Here is a 20,639-nt window from a genome sequence, read left to right as displayed (position 1 = left end):
TTCCATGATCTGGTTCCTTTTCCAGCCCTTCTTCTGTCTTTGTATCCAGTCCATTTACATAACTACAGAGTGCTCGAGTTAGGTCTGGTATCACCAAGAGGTGAGACATTAATATGCATTTCTCAGTACTTTGTAATATTATCTAATAACACTATTAGCATTAATAATTGTATTAATGCTCTCTACTATTTAATACTCTATAGTATTAAATCTTTCAGAAGGCAAATGCTTTTTATTTTATCAGACATTGAACAGTGAGATTGTCTGTTATTCTCCAGAGTTCAACAATATCAAGGGCTCATGCATTACTTATTGCAAGCCATATTTCTCACGTACTCAAAAACACGAAAACTGGGAATAATCTACCACTTGTTCATTTTACTTTCTCTGCTATTCTTACTTTTTGAAATAAAAGAATGAATAGTGACTTGATGTTATTGCAAGCAGGAGAGGATAAATATTACAGTATTTTCAGAACTATTATTACCTGAGACATTGCTTGTCCCACTGAGTAAACTCAGTTTTTTTGCTCCCACAGCTTTTTCTCCTGGACCTTCCTGCAAGCTCTCCAACCAGTACATCATTCAAGACCACATGTGTTGCAGTGGGGATCCTGCAACACGCATATATCAAACCAGGAGTCCCGTGGAAAGGAAATATATATGGACAGACAGATTCTTGCTAGCTGTTTCAGAGATGTTTATTTCTCCAGCCGCATGGCCGGAGCTCTGCCCAGGAACTGTTCCAGTCACGGGACCAAGGGTCCTTCTGCCCGCGCAGGGAACACAAACCAACCAATGGGAACGAGGCTGAGCAGGGGCAGGGAAACCCCGTGTCTGTGCCCTCAGGGCCCCTCTCCCAGGGCTACACGGCAGGGGAGGGACCCCAACACACATGGTTGCTCATTTCAAGAAATTGATGTCTGTCGAAGGTGTGTACAGTCTTTAATTATGAGAATATCTATGTAGGTAAAAGGTGAAATCAGAGTTGAGGGTATGTTGGTTGTCCCTATTTTTGGCTGGCTGCTGAGTTTCTTCCCCTTTCTTTCCTCCCTCTCACTGTCACTTACTCAACAGCAGTAGGAGGATTTAAAAGTGAGGCATAAAATGATGTGCCCTAAGAGATATGTAGAACACTCAATTGGAACTGTAACCTTGTCTTGGGAGAAGCTTGGGAACACTCCGACTGTTGAAAGATGTATAGTCTATGGAGTGAAACTGTTCCATGAAATGACAAGTTCATGTTAGGAAGAGGAATATTATCTAATTCCCCTGTGTTATTTTACTCGTAAATTCTGTTTAGGTGTATATGGCAGTTGACTAACAGGAAAGGTAAAATGAGAACTAGGGCAGGTATTTGTTTAATTGGGAGACACCACTGAAGAATAACAACAGGATTACAGCTTTTGATGTCTAGAAAGTTACAGCATCAGTCCTAAGTATCCTAGAGGGAAGTTCCACTAACCACATGTAGTCATGTTCCTGAGGGCTCTTCAAATGCTGTCCCTCCTGCAAATAGCCACAAAACCACTAGAAAAAAAAAATTTGGAATTAGAAAAAAATGTCCTCTGTCAATTGTCTGGAGCTGTGTAAACTTACAGGGGCTTCAGGTACAGATGAAACAGGTGGAGTTTAATGGCCATAGTTGTAATTTTTTTTCCTGCAAGACTTCCAGCCCTTGGGCTCCAAAGGCTTTCTGACCAAAAAATTCCCTGATTACATGCAGTGAGCTTTATAATAACAGAGCTATTGAACAATAGATGAGACTGCTACTGTGGGTTTTTTTTGCCAGGAGACAAATCCTTTTGTTAATTTACAGTGCCAAATGCTTTATCTTAAACTACCTTGCTCAAATACAGTGCATCTTTTCATTGTGGTGTCAGAATAACTCTTTGAAGGTTTCATGACCTCCACCATGCTACAGTCCATGACCATCCCACTCATATTGGGAGCTGGAGGCTGGATTGCTGCTGTGTACTTTCGTACTTAAGTGACTTTTGCTTTTTCATGGCTAATGTCACAGAAACAGTGAACTCTAGGAACTGTAGAATTCACATCCTAGAACTTTGCTTATAAATACAGAAGCATCAGGACTAATTAAGAGCAGCAAATACTGCCATATATAATTGAAATTTTATTCTCAGCTGGTGAAGTCTAAATGAGGGAGTGAAGATCAAAAAATAAAAGGAAAGTAACAGAGGTGTTTTGCAGTCTTTTTGTCAATTACTTTCTTACAGCTCAGAAGAAAATACACATCAGATATTCTTAGTATAAAAGGAGCCAAGTGCTTTGTTCCCAAGCAGGTTTCAATTGTTTTTTTCAAATGTCAGTCCTGCTCCTCTGCAGGAGAATTCAGCAGAAATCAGTCAATCTGGAAAGATATTTTCACAGTAGGTGCTAGTCAAAATTTCCAGTGGCCAAAATTTCTAATTCTTATGTGTTTCACAATCTGAATTTACAGTCCTCAAAAGTCAGATTTGGAACCTTTAATCTTAAAATACTTATTTTACTTATTATAGTGCTTTGTCATTCACACAGGTTTTCCTTGTAGCGCTAACTTTTGCACACATATCAAAACCAGCAATATTTCAAGGATATCAAGGGTCTCTTCTGTACTTACCTGATGCTGTGAAGTGCTGATTTGCCACCGGTTCCATACAGATTTACAGATTATAGAATTTTGTGCCTCTGAAAAATCCCGTCAGGGTTGTCCAAAGGCCTTCTCCAGTATCCTTCCAAATATTCTCCAATCTTTTTGAAATACACCCTCTTTTTAAACTACAACCTGTTTGGCCTCACTCCAGACAGTGGCCAGCCCCACATGTCCAAAACTTTGGAGCACTTGTACAAACTACAATTTGCTTTGACATTTGGCAATAACCACCAAAGATGGAAATGAAGTCAGTGTCCTTCAAGTGTGACTGGAATATTGAGCTTCTAGGAGATTGCTTTTCCCTCCACAATCAAAAATAGCATTTCCTCATATACCTCAGTTACATCCAGGGATATGCAATTTGACATAGTGCTCCGTTACCATCCTTAACTTCTCCTGTATGGACACAGGACTTAATGAAGGCTGAGGAATGCTTGATTCCTCGAAGCTTACTCCATTTAATGTTTTATAATGAAAACCAAATGACCAAATAACAGAAAACCTGGTGTGCAAAACTGTTGGTAATTGTGTAATGAAATAGCTCCTTTTGCTAGGAAGACAATGAAAAACTGATGACCTTGAACCTCAGGACATCTTGAACCACCATCTTGGAGCATCAGTTGGCAGTTTCCCCTCTCTGATAGCAGCTGTACTACTCATCCATATAAACTTTCTGGGTAGCAGTAAATGCCAGTACAAAATTAGTACAGCTTTTCTTAAATCGTAAATTAAAATGAAGTTTAATAAATATAGCCGAACTGGCCCTAACTTCTATACCTAAGTATACATGGGTGAAAGCCACAAAAATCACATCCACATTTGATACTGAAGCACTTACCTTATGCTTTTATGTAGAGAGAGACAAGGGGTCAAATCCTCAAACAGTCTCATTGCAGTTGTACTTGTATTTGGTTTAACTCAACTAATTTCAGAGCATTTAACCTATACCAGATTTTGAGAACTGACCATGGACAAAGATAATAGCAGAAAATGCTGTTCATCAATAGGGAAAAATGAGGATTTAGTGGTCAGTAGATCTGTATTATTAATAATGCTAGTATTATGCAGTCAGTACTATATTCCAATAGGAAATTCAACACTTCAGGATTATCAGTTTCATCTCTACCTTTTTTGCTATGATTATTTGTGATGTCAGTGTTTCATTGGACTGAACCTACTTTTTGTTAATACAGCTGCTGTTGATTCATCTGCACCAAAGAGTTTGCATACCAGTGTTAAATGTGAGTAGTTTCATTTTGGTTTGTTTTCAAAATAGGTCTGCCTCCATTTGTTTGGTTTGGAAGCACTTGTCTTCTTCCATGATGGAGGTGTTCTGAAAAGGCATATATGTGCTGAAAATATGCATTATCAGGGTTAAGATAATAGTATTTAGTATCTAATCTAGTATCTAACTTAACAGCTGTATCCAGCACTTAGTTCTTGTTCACACAAATACAAGCTAACCTGCAAAGTGTGAGACTCACTGATGCACCTACTTCAACCAATGTTGTTGGAGGCATAGACTACTTTACCTTTCCAATCTAAACTCAGGCCACTGGCCTTTTGAATTCCTTGCTATTCCACAGTGTATTTTTCATTTCCCTAACGACTCCGTGTGTCTCTGGATGTCGGGCACACGAGCGCTGAAACAGGTTTTGAGGAATAAATGGGGGTTTGGTAAGGGAACGTTGCACTGCACCTTAACGCCACCTCTTGGCTGAAGCCTGCAGGACCCAATGTCAAGGCAGAGTCTCTCCCGCCCTTCCCTTTTTGTAAGGAAGAAAGATTGATGAAAAGGAGCCCGTTCATCCCTTTCCCTGGAAACACAGCGTTCAGTTTGGCATGCGTTTGGTTTCCCTTATTTACCAGGTTGTGAGGCATATTCTTCTTATCTCTATTCTATCTTATCTCTCTCTGATAGTTACATACAAGGCAGCACACACCCTTCCTACCCTGGAACCTCCTATTTTAAAATGAAATTTTATAAGCTGGGAAAATGGAAGCTGCTGTTTTTGCACAGTGCATGCAGAGTGGGAACCACGTATCCGAGAACTGCAAAGGGCTGTTGCTCTGAGGAGGGCATAATGGGCTCGGAAGCAAAGATAGCTCAGAGGCAACGGTGAGAAGCAGTTGTTCCAGCAAGATACACACAAGTCAAGAAGGCAAACATAACCCTTGCCCACAAAGAAAAATGTATCATATGAGATCTTCATTAGACAAGAGCAAGAGAACAAGTTCAAGATCATAACACATTACAGTCAAAACTCCCTTAGCTTTGTTTTTAACTCCTCATGATCAACAGTGTTTTCCATTCTTTTTCAGATTAGAATTTTGTATTAGTCACTTTAATAGTGATTAAAAAGTGCTCTAATAATAGAAAGAAATGCCATGTAAAGTTTTCTGAGAACATTAGTTTGACGAAGAGATGATCCTGACACAGAAGTGCATGAGTAGAATCTCACCTCCTTGAGACTGTCAAGAGGACATAGTTTGTTTAGCTGGGTTTGCCACAATAGCAAGTGTTCCTAGATGATGTACCAGAGGGAAACATTATCTGTGTTTCTTCAAATGCTTTCTTAGCAAGATACTCATTTTACAGAGCTAAGCAGAACTGAACTATTTTGTGCAGTTTTTGTTAATTTAGAAGCCTGCAATGAGTACAAGATGCCTGGTGGTCATAGAAGCTGTAACATGATACTCCCAGCCAGAGAAAGTGAGGACCCAATATAATTTTTGTCAGTAGCCCACTGGGGAAATGCAAATCACCTTTCTTGTTTAATATTTATCTTCACTAAAAGATACTATATATGAGTAAAGTCCTTTTTCAGACAGGTTAGCTTCAGAAATGTCTGTCTTGGCAAAGGAAATTTTGTCCCTCAAAGAATAAAACTCAAAATTTAGAATTCACCATGAAAATGTGCATCAGAACTTCTGTGTTCTGAAGAGTTAAGTAGGGCAGTAGCACAATGGTGGTACAGTTGCTGCTGTTGGGGTTAATGTGCAAATCATTTGAGCAGTATAAAATGATTTTATGCCTACAAAAATAGGCTTCTGTTTATTATTTGCATAATCAAACATCGTTTGCATAAACAAAATAAATTAGTCTGTTTTGCCAGCCTACTAGAATAACAGGAGGACAAAACTAATTTTCTGCTTAGTACAAGATTACAGCGTTTTCCTCTTTTCATGTGCAATTTTCTCCCACAACCAGCTCCCACTATTGCTTTTGCTAGTTACTAAATGTGGAGTGCTTTTAAAACCTTGACATTTGTTAGAACTTTGACAGATACACTCTGAAGCCATATATTTTCTTATCTCTTCTCAATCCATACACTCAGTTAGGTATAACCTTGTTTTCCAAATGTGTGAACTGTGTTGGATTTTTCCAAATGTGTGATCTGTGTTGGATACCACACGTTTCAGTGGTAGGCTGAAAAGAAAATTCAGGTCACTTGGTAGTGATGGAGACATACAAAAAACTGTAAAATTAAAGACTCAAACAGCTACAAAGATTAGTTCTGGGAAGCCAGAAGAAAACACAGAGCACAATTCTTTGTTTCATTTTAAGAATAAATGCACAGCAGGTAAAACACTGTAAAGAATTTGCTAGTATTTCCTATAAATAAATTGCACCATTTCTCAAGCTATCTGTAGTGTTGCACTGCAAGTGCAACTGTACAGACAAAGTGTGAGATGTGCAGTATATAGGACTTTCTCCTGAGTATGTTCACATATATTTTGGATTTTCAATTCTAAGCTTTAGAAGGACACTGTTTAATGTTGCAGTGGGTAAGAGTGCCATTGAATTAGCTGATTTTGTTTCACATAAAAAGTTATTCTGATGACCTTTAAATATGGTTTGTAAAGAATAGCAAGTGCCAACTTTCATCAATTCGTGAGAATAGAATAGAATAGAATAGAATAGAATAGAATAGAATAGAATGGACTGTTCAGCTGAAAGGGACCTACAGTGATCATCCTGTCCAACTGTCTGACCAATTCAGGGCTGATCAAAAGTTAAAACATGTTACTAAGACATTGTTCAACAGCCTCTTAAACACTGATGGGCTTGGGACATCACCTACCTCTCTGGGAAGCCTGTTGCAGTGTTTGACCACCCTCTTGGGAAAGAAATGCTTCTTGATGTCCAGTCTGAACCTCCTCTGGCACAGCTTTGAACCATTCCCACAATTCGTATCACTGGATGCCAGGATGAAATAATAGTTGTGTCTCTTTAATGTCAAATAAACATTCAAAATGCTCTTGAAATTGCACAAACTTATGACAAAAGTTAGGGAGAAACAGTTAAGATAAAGCTTCCTGAGCAGTCACTTCTCTCCAGCATAGAGCTGGCTTTGTTGTAGCCATAAAACTGCATCTCCAATGTTTTTATGCTAAAAATCAAGGGCCATTTTTCAACTTTCATTAAAGAATGGAAACATGTGTCTGTCCCATGCCTTAAGAACAGATATATTAGCTGGAGATGCTGCAGGAATCAGGGATATGAGAAGTACAGTTCATCATCACAAGTGTTATTGTGGAGATAAAATTAAGCAGAGGTGTTTTAAGAGTCATGAGAACAGCATGATTTATGAAAGTACTGTGAAAACAGGAATTCCTTGGCCATTCCAAGTGTCTGTGTAGGAGGATGTTTACATTTCTTACTCTCAGCAGAAGGCACACTTCCTAGAAAGAACATCTAATGAGTATGGAAAGAGGGTAAGGTGTGCTGCTGAAGACACCAGTGATAAGGTTTCAGAAGAGTCTCAGGGATCAAAAAGAAGAATTCATGTTCCAATGGAAATGTGAAAGTTCTGGGGCAAGAAAAGAAAATTTGATGAGGCATTGTTTCTATCTGAACAAAGGAGAAAGTCAGGTTTTTTTGTTGGAAATCTGTGCTTTATTTATTTATACAGCACTGAGCCTGAGACTTAAACTTAGCTGTGTCCTCCAGAAGGTCCTCTAAATTTCTCAGTTATTAGGGATTAATTATTAACCTTTATTATTAAGCATTTGAATCACATTTTTGGACCTTGAAAGCATAAGACAGCTCTAGAAGTCTCTTCTAACCATTATTTCCATTTTAAAATGATGTTCTGCCCCAGATTCATGGAGCCCAACTTTGAGTCAGATCTCCTGAGGCTGATTAGCTCAGTAAGGGGAGCAGAAACCTTGGCTGATGTACATATGACGCTGTCCCAGATGCGTTGGCAGAAAACTAGGAAAAACACTCATGAAAGATTAATCAAAACCAGCCCTAAACAGAAGATCCGTAAAGGTAACTCACAATTCATACAGGAGAATGCAGTTCTGAAGCATCTCTTACTAAAGCTCAGTGCTTCAACTCCACCACAGTCCATCAACACAGGGAAGTGCAGGGGTCCAAGGCACCCTGCCCTAATTCTCTTCCTACTCTCCCATTCCAGGAATAAGAGTGTCTTCACCAGGGCTGCTCTCATGTATTTTTTTTGGTCCTAGTTTTGCAGTATCTGCTCAGCTTCTGTTAGCAGAGTGCTGGGTATCAGTTCAGCAAAAGACACACACCAGCATGGTGAAGCTGTGCTAGGAAGTGGTTGGGTTACTCTACCCAAGCTAAAAAATCTCCTGAAGGAAGACCTAAGGTAAATCTGCCTCTCTGAGCACACTTTCAAGTATCCACAACCTTGGTCTTAAGACAAACCCATTCCTTCTCCTCTCTGTTGAGCTAGAATTTGATTACCAAGTCAAGGTCAACTACCAGCAATGGTAAGATGAGCTTTTCAGACCACTGTATGTTTTACACAATTCCCTGGACTTTAAAGAGTACAGGATATTCATTTACCCAAAAGGAATTACAAGTAATATTTTATGTAAGTACATGAAGCCATGTGACTTACTTTTTCACCTTTTGGGAAGTGTTGATCATGTAATTGCTTCATATGCTGTGACTCATTTTTATAAATATGAAACCCAAACACACAAACAAATGTGTGCAGAAACATAGGCTTTAGTAATTGGAAAAAGGAATAGAAGGAATTTTAAGAGGAATTTTATTTTTCCATGTACCACCAGAGTATTTAAGTGGTTAGATGTGGCACATACTGGTCTTTTTGTAACCTGTGTTTTTCCCTTTATAATTCTCTGCATGAGGCAGACATTAGCCAAAATAACAATTTCCATTCAGGTTTTAGCCAGTTGAAAATGAAGTTGCTTTCTGCAAGCCCATAACACCTGTGAAAAAGAAAAAGCTGTTTCTCCTGACAGATCAAAGACATACAAAATTCCAGAATTTTCTCCACAGTTTCTGTACGCAGAGTATATATTCAATTATATAAACATAATTTTATCCTTACAGATGAGGAATCTTAGTTGTCCTGAGTCCTGGGCAATTGAACAAATCATTTGGCAATCAATGAAAATTAATGTGTTTATATAGGCAAGCATCAATTTTCTATCGTTGCAGGTTTATGGAGTGTTAGCGAGCTGGTTTTTAATAATAAGGTTTGCAGTCTGTAAAAAATAAATGCTTATATCACCCTCACCAGAGAGCTGCAATGAAGGGACTATCAAATGTATGACTACTGTGTCATTCAGCTGCTATCCATGATTAAACAACTTGTCTAGTTCATAAATTCTTCTTGTCACACTACGAATCCTACGCTATGCAAGCAGCTCCGTTTGGGATCTGAGTTCTTTCACAGTAGCCGCTGCATATTTCAAGATCATCTTCTGGGAGTATCTGCCCAAAATGATGCACCAGCTAGAGCAGAGCAGATGAGTGTTATCATCCTCTTTTACAGGGGATAAATTAAGACACCAGAGATTAATTAACATACCTGTGATCCCTCTGGAGCTGGAAATTAAAGCATAGTTTTCCAAGTCCTACTATAGTGATTTAATCACCAAACCATCAATTTCAGAGTCAGTGCTGTTGAAAGGGGTATTTGTAAAAAAGGAGGAAGAGTGTAGTGGGAGCTACCGCAGGATGTAGAGGAGTCTCATCATAGCCATTGTGCACTGACTATTTTAACTTTGCCTTCTGCTGCCAAAGGAGAAAGTAGCAATCAGTCAGTACTTTAAACAGGGGTGAAGCATCTTGACATTTCCCTTGTACACCAAATTCTGGAACTCCTTATACTCAGTAAAAGATTAAGAAAAACAGACCACTTTCCCTACATAAATGAAACAAATGTCAAACCTTGTCTTTGCTCAAATAAGAGAAGAGAGTGTGTTCTCTCCTAATTTTGGTGAGATCTACACAGGAATTGTGTCATGTGCTGTCAGCTCCATTGACAGCCATGAATGTACCAGGTATGTACCAGAATGTACCAGAATGTACCATGAATGTACCAGAACCAGGTAGAGCAGGTGTGGCTTATGGCCAAAGGTTTCAAGAAGTTCAGAAATGCTGGAATGGGTGGTTTGTTGTGGAAGTGACTTCTTGCCTTCCTCCTGGGGAAATTCCTGCTAATGTCAACATGAGCACTCACAGTAGTAAAAGGTGCAGAATTTGGCAAGTGATTAGAAGACAAAATGGCAAAGAACAACAGGTAGTGTCACTTAGCAATGTTTTCTGGCTTTATCTGATGTTTCCGAGATTTTCTTCCCCTTTAAAATTGTTGTTATCCACTTGCTCGATAGCATTGCAGCATTTAAATATTGCTGAAAACGAGTCATGCTGAACCAAACCTTGGGGCTTAAAAACACCCATGTCCTGTTGCTTAATGTGCCCACATAGGCTTTTTGTAAGGACAGCTAGCATAGAAAAGGGCCTCTGAAATAAAATCTAAGCATTTGAGCCTCACTTACCACCGGTTTCTGCTGAAGGAATGGTCTCATTTGTGCTGAACTGCCAAAATAAGCAGTTCCCCCACCAGACAAACTGTTAGCAGTGCAAACTACAGCACCTGGCCCATAGATGTGAACTTCACAAGTAACTCTCCTGGTGTCCTTTTGTATTGCACTGGCCAAAAATCTGCTATTACATCAATTAAAAATAGCAGCAAAAATTGAGAAAAAATGAGGTTTTGGAGAAGTTGATAGGTGATTTGTGATGACTGACACATATCACTGAGTTTCACAGACACGGCAAGAATAAACTGCTGTGGTTATATAGCCTGCTTTTCCCTAAGTCTTCTCTCCATTCATTGCTATTTTAGACAGTTGTAGGGAAAGGGTTCAGATGTCCAAACTTTACTTATTTACATCCCACTTCTCATTAAAGGGTTCCAAAGGCTAACTTACATTGCCATGAGGAACATATACCTCTCCTTTGCGATGCATTTGTACTGTTTCATTTCTGTTCTTTCTATAGGTAGTCCTAAGCAAGAATAAAGTTACTTCTTAACCATCCTTTTGCACAACTAAATACATTCAGCTCCTTAAATCTGACTCTTTGGATGGAGAGTGTTTTCCAGAGTTCATCATACTTATGGATCTTCTCTGCATCCTTCCCAATTCGTAAATGTTTCTTGAGTAGTTTTAAAGCAGGATATATAATTGCAGCAGCAACTATCCACCTGTTGAGGAAGCAAAAGTAAAGGCTCCCTGTACTTACAACTGAGGTTTCCACTCTTTATAGGCAGTGGTGTTAGTCCAATTTTGGCCCCATTTTTGCTGTCAGAAATTACAGGCAGCTGTTTGTCTAGAAGAAGGCATGGATGTTTTTTCAGTGACACTGATTCCCAGATAAGACTCCCCTTTAAGTACAAACCTGCCTTTTCACAGTGGAGATGTTCCATTATCCATGCTGAAAAGTATGCTGCCCCCTTACATCTACATCACTGAGCAATGCACATCACTTTGTTACAGTAAACCACCCCTTTATTATTCATGAGTTCCCAAACTGTAGTTAGTCAAGCTTTATGAGAAATGATTTTATGTTTTCTTTCAGATAAATGAAAGAAATAATTTAATATTACAACATCAAAAATGATCCTTGCTTTAGAAACACCTGTAAATTACATTTTCAGATCTCCCAGTTCACTATTTTGTAAACATCTGTAATTTTGTCCTAATTTCTTAGTCAAAATGCCATGCAGAACAAAGCCAGGGAGCTTACAGAAGTCTTTTAAACCAGCACCTTTATCTCACTCAACTGCAATCAAAATCTCTCTTTTTCTCTTATCTAGCTAGCATGGTTTTGTTTTTAACCTTTTTGACTGGTGCTGCTCACATTACTTGCTTCAAATGAGTCTTGTAACAGCCTTTCAGTTGTTATGCTCAGGACTGATATCAGTCCAGAGTTCATTTACCACTTTTGCTCTTCTTTTTTCCCTACAGTCCTTTGAAACTTCCTTGTTGTTTCAAAAGTCATCAGGAATTAAACATCAGCCAACTGTTTTAAAAATCTTGTTAGGAATTAAACCAAAACTCCCACTCTGAGCCAAGAATGAAGGAATGAGCCAAGGTGTGGATTCTGTTTCTAACTATAATCGCTGAGTTTTGTAACATCTGCTAAACAACTTAAGGGAAGGCTGTCCTGGCTTTATATCCCATGTTCATACTTGGGCCATAATGTTCTGTCTTAGACCCAAAAATAACCTTCTGCTTTAGGAGGCAGAAGTGCATGCACTCTAAGGTGTTTAACGATCCTTCTTCCTATTTAAGATAAAGATAAGTAGAACTAAAAGGCACTGGATTAAAAAAAACCCCAGATTTATTTTATTTCCTTCAGATAAACCAATATTATCAGCTAAGCTGCTTCTACTATATTGGGTAAGTTTGTGCCCACTCATTTTGTACACAGGACTTCCACACAGCAGCAAAGGAAAGACAAGGTGTTTTATCAAATGGCAAGCAATGAGAACTGCCAGGAAAACAGAGTGGGAGCTATAGTATCTGATCTTCCTGTGGTTTACAGGGACCAGATTACAACCAAACCCCTTTTATTTTCTCTATTTTTGTCACATTGACAAGCATAGACACCAGTACAAGTCCCAGTGAAATTGTACTCTAACACTGATAAATTAATGCCTGCCACAGTGGGCAGGACGATAAATTAGCAAGCAGATGAGCTTAAGAGAAAGACTGTTGAATACATTTGCCTAAATAACTCCTGCTCTGGCCACACTGCATGATTCTATTCCCTGGGAAGCAGTTCAGCCAGTTCTTAAACTCTTCAGCTAAGACATGAGATGAGAAGGCGAGGGAGGGCTAATTTTTGGCTTTCTAAAACAAAAATAAAAAAACCCCAAGCATCATGCCAAGTTTGCATATTATTTTCTTTTTTGTTCTTGGTCACTGCTGTTTTCAGAAAGCATTTGGAGAAAGGCAGAATGGGCAGGTGGTTGTTTTCTCCTACAGAGGAACTGGAGAGCAAGGCTCTCCAGGGCTGCAGACATGTCAGCAAACCAGGATGTGCTGCAGGATCCCTCAGTCAGCCTCACCTGGGTGTGGCATATACAAAACCCAACAGGTAAAACTATTAGGAAAGGGGAAGGAGAGTTGCTATGAGACATTCTGCCCAGGAACTTTTGCTAACTCCTCAAAACATAAAACTATAATGCACTGGAGTAGGACTTATTTGAATAGGCTTGCTGCCATGTGGCATGTTTATAACCCATATTTATAGTCAAAATATCAGTGAAATACTAGACAAAAGCTGTTTAAAACCTGTGGCTCTTTGACCTGGAACATTTTATTTTCTTGCCCTTGGCAAGGCTTGCTGAAGGCTCAGCCGTGCCTTGGGCAGACAGTTGTTGTCCTGCATCACCTGTGCCCCGACAGAGAGGAGTGGCATGGATGTCACTTTTCCCTGAGGCCTCCCAAGCCACTGGCACTGTCCTGAAAGAAACCTGGTACCCTGACTGGTGGCACTGGTGCACAGACACCACACAAGCTGTCTTGCCTGCTATTTTTCACATGACTGCAGAATGCAAAGTCTTTAATCAGAATGGGGGGGCTCCTTTGATTGGGCCCCGTGAAACCCAGATAAACGGGGAAGGTATTAATCGCTGCATGAGCGCGATTGAGCAAGTACATTTTGTTATTTGTTCCAGTGAGTTGTATAATCCTGCTTCCCAGTCATCCAAATAGGATTTAGCATTGTCAACATGTTTTTCATAATAGGATGATGCTATGAATTCATGTCTATGCAAGACTGGAAAGCCAGATTACATGCCTCAGGAGACTATATATTGGTCTGTCAGGGAAATCTGGTTTTTTTAATGAAAAGGACACAGCCTTGAGGCCATCTTAGACTGTGTGATGGTGTGCCCCATATTAGACCTCTCACAAACTTTGGAAGAACCACCCATGTAGAGCAGTATATAAGTGTTTTGTTTTGTTTCATTTTTAAAAAAGTTTCAGCTGTTTCTTTTCTAAAAGAAATAGTACATTAAGACTACCTAACACCCAGTAACCCTCCTGTTAATTCAGAAACATGCAATACTAAATACAGGTTGGTACATCTCCCCCTTCAGAAAGAGCATCTTTAGTAAGTGCTGCTTTGCCAGGTTTCAGGTGTTATTCTGTGACATTTTTACTGATATGCCCTGCAATTACACCCCTTCAGAGGAGGAGCTGTTGCTTCTCATTAGCAAAAAATTTGGAACATATTGTGAGCGCATGTTCTAGTCTCTTGCCACAATACCAGTGTAAGGGGACCCTGGGCTGATCATGAACCACTTGTGCATTTTGACAGGAATAAGATATTATTAATCAAAGCATCATCACACTACAGAAGTCACATTTCACCAGCCCTCCTGAAGCCTTTCTAGCTCTCTAAAATTACATGTTTGAGGAGCCTGTGCAGCTGCAACTGGAGGGGAGGGAGCAGAACACATTTCTTTGCTGGCCTGCCTGGCAGTATTGGCATGTGCTACCATGTGCCAGAGCTCCATAGGATGAGGAAATTCTGACAGAGCTGCTTTTTCAACTCAAAAGACCATATGCAGCTTGCAGGGCCTCAGTGAACCCCACTTCATTGATATTTTGTGTGTGAGTCCCTAGTTTCAGCTAGAACTGGGGGGGGTGTTTTTTAAACATCATCTACAAAGAGAAATGTGTTGCTGCACATCAACATACCCTTTCTCTCAGAGCTGTGCATGGAAGGAACACAGAAGGTAAAAAGAGTTGAAAATTTTGGTCATGCATCATTCCTATTTGCATTGCTAATAGTAAGGTTCTGACAAAAGATGATGAATTGTGAGAGGCTTTGCATTATACATGAATATGTCTCTGTGAGCTTCTATAGTCTTGGGTAACCCATGTCTGCTTCCTATCCCCGTGTTTTCTTATTATTATTTCATAATACTTAATATATAATATATTACATGTTAAATTATGTAATATGCTACATAGCAATAGTGATCAAAAGAATAAGTGTTCTTACTTCTACTCTCACTTGCATGCTTTCAGGAAGATTAGAAGGTCATGAAATCATAGAGTAGTTTGGGTTGAAGGGGATCTTAGAGACTGTCTACTTCCAATCCCCCTGCCATGGGCAGGGATACCTTGTAGAAGATCAGGTTGCTCAAAGCCCCACCTGGCCTTGGACACTTCAGGAATGGGCCAGCCACAGCTCCTGTGCCAGTGCCAAAGGGCTGAGCCTGTTTGTGTTCATTTTGTGTGTGCAGGACTAGCAGAAGTATCACTCTACTCTTCTTTTCTCAGCCTGAGCTTGACGAGTGCAGAAAGGGGACTTTCTTGGCATTGCAGTCTGCACAGACCACGGTGGCAGCCTGATTGCTCACTCAGCTCTTAGTACATAGACTTGAATCCTTACTTGACTGCCTCAGCTCTTCCGTTTTGACCTGCCTCACCTTCTATATAGGATAGGGGAAATGATGCACAGGGTGGGAACAAAATGTTACCATGCTCTCTTATCCCTCCAAGTGGCTCATTATTGACAGTGTGAGTGATGTAAAGGAGTCCTGGCTCACACTGATTTCAAATTCAGATGTGTGCTGAGCATGGAAGCAGCAAGAGCCAACTGTAAAAGGTAGAATGATGCCTTCTCTGTTTGCTACTTGGTATTAAGACGAGGAGACAGAATAATCTTTAGTGGCAAAAAAGAATGAAGAGTGATACTCTAGGACCTGATCATTGATTTAACAGGAACAGATTGTACTTTCATATTTACATGTACAGACAAAGACCAGCAGAAAAGAGACAGACTAATTCAAGCCCTTGAGAAATACAAGAAGGATCTTGTACATGGTCTTCCTGCCTCACCATTCAAGTCCAGAAGTGTTTCTCCAAGCCAGCAGAAGGTATGTGATGTTTGACGGCATAGGACCTGTCACAAAGGTGGCACTGAGCCACGTGAAAAAGTCCATTTTCCCCTTAGTTAGCTGTGCTTTGTGGTGTGGGGAGTGCATGTAGCACAGCAGTTACGGGCAGGTTTGTTCAGTGTGGCTTTTTATAGTCTAGTCAAGCAGAGATAATATTTGAGTCTCAGTTTTGCCACCTGGCAGTTGTCATCCCATTGAATTGTTTCTGTCCCTGCATGGCTACAGTGAAAGGTATCCATGTTATGGCTGCGTGTATGTAAGTATGTTCAAGAGAAAATATTTTCAGAGAAAGAAATCCCAATATTTTTCTCTGTGTTCCCACACTTAACATTGTTTTACATTGTTCCCTGAATTTTAGAATGTTACTTTTTAGTAAAACCAAGACCCTAAAGTATTTAATCCTATTTCTACATATTCTGCCAGATACCAGAAACTGTACAATCTCTTATTAATGTAAGTAGACCTGTTCTTCACCATTTCTGCCAGTGGATCTCATCTCAACAGACAAATTCTTGCAAAACATTTCATCCTACCATTGTCCAGAGTCTCTCTGGGTAAAAAATTCCTAAGCAGACCATATTTAGATTGTAAAACCTTCTACAGTTTGAGAATCACATGGGTTTACCACTAGATTCTCAATGATATTGTTTACAAACATCATCCAGTTGAAATGTGCAATTTTTTGATTTGTAAAATCTTGTTCCCAGTGAGATGAACAGCAAAACAATAGGTTACAATTTCACCTGTGGTATTTGTGAGGAAAACACTGACTCTAAGTCAAACTCATGAGATGAAGCCGTGCTCACATGTGCACAGGCACACAAGGAGAGGGAACAGAAGGTGCCATTGAAGAAGGTCTGTGAGACTGCCATGGAGTCATCAATTCCACAGGCGATAATGCAAAACGTCCAAGGAAGAAAAACTCTCCTGTTCTCCCTCTGTGAGCCCTGGCAAGCAAAACGGGATTTCTGTAATTTCCCGACACTACTCATCATTAGAAACTTCAACTTAGTAAAGGAAGGAAAAGGAAATGAGGAAAAGGACTGGTTTGTTAGCTCAAGCACAGTGGCAAGATGGCTTTACTTCTAAGCGTGGTTCTCAGAACTGAACAAGTCATTTACACCACTTAAAAGCAATTGAGCCAGTTTGAAAACAGTTTCTTAAAATTCCTCCTGTGTGAGCTAATTTGTAGGAAATAGTGTCTTTAGCAAATTCTCGTGTAATTTTCCTGTCAGTTTTGTTCTTTAACTTACAGACAAACTGGGCACTGTTAGAAAATGGTCACCCATTGTCTGGTCAGAGCAGCTATCCCAGGACAAAGAGAGAGCAGCCTCTCTCTGTATCATGTCAGAAGTTCACTTCAAGGACCCTGATGCTGGCTGCTGCTGCAAGAAAGACTATCCCAAATACTGCTCCATGTGCTTTGCCTCAGAATCCAGTTCATAGCCCCAGTGCCCACAGATCATCTGCTTCACCACTCCTGCAGCCTCACATGACTTTGCACAGTCACAACAAGAAGAAGGCATTTCAAAACTCTGTTCATAAAACCTACTCTGGGGACCTCCTTGACAAACATGCAATTTACTTTACAGAAAAGAAGCAGTGTTTTACTCCTCGGGTCTTAAAGACGTCCCATCAACCTTTTCTTGTAAAATACAAATATTATAATCCTCCTTCCAGAAAAAGGAGCCCCTCCCTGGGCAGACCATCACTTAAATCAGCAGACATCAAAAACAAAAAGAGAGAAGGCTTGCACAGGTACTGACATCAATGCTAAAAGTTATGCAATTTTTTTTTCAAACATATCATTTGAATCATAACTGTTTCTCACTGTGCCTTTAATCTTTCAGATTTTTAGAGGATGCACATATGAGACCACATTCTGCTCACTTTCCTCAGCAGCCAGTTGAGGTTAGTGTACCTAGTGAGTTACAAAGAAAAAAGGGCAGAAAACACTGCTCATACACAAAAGTTATCCTGGTTATGTGGAAATGAAATGGATAATGGATTCAGTGGCTTTGGGGAATATATGTTAAGAGCAAAACCAAAATATTCTACTATCTTATGAGAAGTGACTAAGGTTGCAATTGGGAAATCCAGTATGCAGGTCTGGATAGGGTCAACAGACATCTGTGAATAAAACAGGAACAGCTAAAGCGACTGGTCTCTCTGAGAAACACAAATGAGACCCTGTGTGATGTGGAAAACTGTGTCCCAACACAAATCTGCTCTTCTGAAAGCAGAGCTCTTTCCTACTTGACTGAACTCCTGCTTTTTTGATTGGTTTACAGCCTTTCATTCCAAATAGTGACTCGGAGCCCAGAAATGTCCAGACAAAGTGCTATTCACTCAGTCTACTGTCACTACTGTAGAATGCCATGCAAGATTTTGCAGTTCATTAGTCATCTGGATTTTCAAGATGAATGATGGATTGATTTAGTGACTTTTATACACTTAAAAATAAGGGCTGCTTAGCAATAGCCAAAGCCATGCATGATAGAGAAGTTTTGTATAATTCCTTGGCACACATGCCCCTTTACAGAAGCCATGCTGAATTTCCGCACATCTCAGCCAAGGAACCACAGGGCATGATTTGTGATAGCCCTGTGCTTGATAGTACTATTTCAATCATTGTTCCAACCACCAAAACCTTCATTTAACAATATTAGCAAGAGAAGTTCCTATTCTCATTTGATGATGCCACAGCAAAAGATAATTTTGATATCAATCTGATTTTCTAAGTCCTCTTTCAAAAACACAAATGTATTTTGCATGTCCTTCTAAAGAAAATGCTGTTGTAGTGTATGGAATCTGCAAAGATTTTCAATTTTGACAGAAATTCTGGTTTTCTTTATAGCATTTGCATAATTTCTCTCAGGTTATACAAGCTGATTTCCATTTCTCTAACATGAATCTACCCAATAATATTACTTTTTCATTATTTACATGAGTGACTGACACCCAAGATGTTTATTTCACACGAGCTGGGATGTGATGTAGTTGTGATTTCGATACGCTATGAAATCAGATGATTTTCCCTGGTACTCTGAGTGGAAATACATAATGATAATACAAAGATGATTAAACAAATTCTTTACTTTTTTCTCCTTTTCCTTTTTGTGGCAGAACCATGAATTGTGGAGTCAGGATTCTGAAATGCCACTTTCTCCAGGATTACAGCTTGAAGAAGTGTAAGTCATATGTTTGTCCCTTTTCACTATTTCTAAGTTTCATGACAAAATATTAAAGCAGAAATCCAGTGGAAAATTGAAAACATGATACAAGAGCCTATTACCAATGATTGCATACAGTGAGTAGAGGGATTCTATTGGGAATAAAGGATTCAGCTACTTGCTTGGGAAATGTGGGATCAGAAAGCTGGAAGAGCTTTTCTGGGTCATGTCCTCTTACCATAGGCAAGGTAAATATGTTAAGACTAATTAATAAAAACAATATTAAAAGTAATTTATCTTCTGATACCTACACTTTGTTCATTGGAACCATTTTTAACTGATTATTCACAAAAGGCATAGATATTCTTAATTAATGAAATTAATGGATTAGAATATTTTGGGAGCTGATCGAAAGAATTATCAAAATCAGACATTTTAAAATTTATAAGCCTGAACAGTAAAAAATGAAGACTAGTAAATAGATTTAGCACTTTTGTTTAGGTTGGCAAAAGTCTTTCTTTGAGTTAGTTTAATTACTCTAAAACTGCTGCCTCTTTAGATGGTATCATAAACCTTATTTGTATTCTGTGTATGTTAGATACTGACAGTTTTGTGTTTGTACAGAGAAGAAGAGTACCTTTGTTTTCTCCAGGATCTTACAAATGATATTTTGATTAGAAGTTGTTACCAAAAAGAGTAAGTGCTTTGCCTTTAATATTTATTCCTTTGAGTAACAAAATTTTCACACATCAGTATACATAATTGGTGGTTTTAATGAGAGCAAAGTGTAACTCTGATTCAGTTTAATTTGATGAATACTTTTGTGACTGCACTGTATGGGAGTCATGATTTAAACTGAGTACCTGAACAGAAAATATTCTCAGCCAGCCTCGTATTTCCCACTGACTTCTAGTAGAAATATGGAAATACCATATTCACTGGTCCTGTTCTCAAGATCATTCCCTTCTACAGGATGGTGATGGATATTATTGTTACAACACTCATTCCATTTCCCAGCCAAACTTGAGCTAGCAACCCATGGAGCTACAATGGGTCTTCCCTAGCAAAGTTCATCAGAGCAAGATTCTGTGTTTAGAGTTCTTCCTCCCTCCTATAAAAGCAAAATAAATAACTGCAATGATTGCATTCTTTAGGATATGTGCAGTCTCAAGTTAATGATTCACACATAAAGGTCGGAGCCAAACACACTTCATGCTGATGGTGTCTAACTGCAGCAACCTTTTCTGGGCTCATGTTCTGTACATTCTAATAGTAATCCAGCACATTTCTAATCTCTAGAGAGCTGTGATAAACCACATGTGTGTTTATAGCCCTGCTAAAAGTGACAACATTTTGTCCCCCTTTCCTATGCAATTTCTAACTGGGAGAAACTCTTTTTTGATAGAGGATTTTACCTTAAGTTTTAAGTGCTTTGATGCTAGAGAGGTGCCAACCCCCCAAATCAATCCAGCTTAGCCTGACACCACGATATTTCTCTTTCAATTTAGAGGATTTAAGTTAAAATCCTTAAGTCCCTTTTAAAAGAAAAAAAGTGGCCATTGGCACAAGTACTAGGTTTGTTTCCTGAGCAATCAGTTAA

This window comes from Corvus hawaiiensis, chromosome 3 (genome assembly GCF_020740725.1).
Source record: "Corvus hawaiiensis isolate bCorHaw1 chromosome 3, bCorHaw1.pri.cur, whole genome shotgun sequence".
In the NCBI taxonomy this organism is placed as follows: Eukaryota; Metazoa; Chordata; class Aves; order Passeriformes; family Corvidae; genus Corvus; species Corvus hawaiiensis.
The sequence above is the reverse complement of the archived record's forward strand: the minus strand, read 5'-3'. Positions refer to the sequence as shown.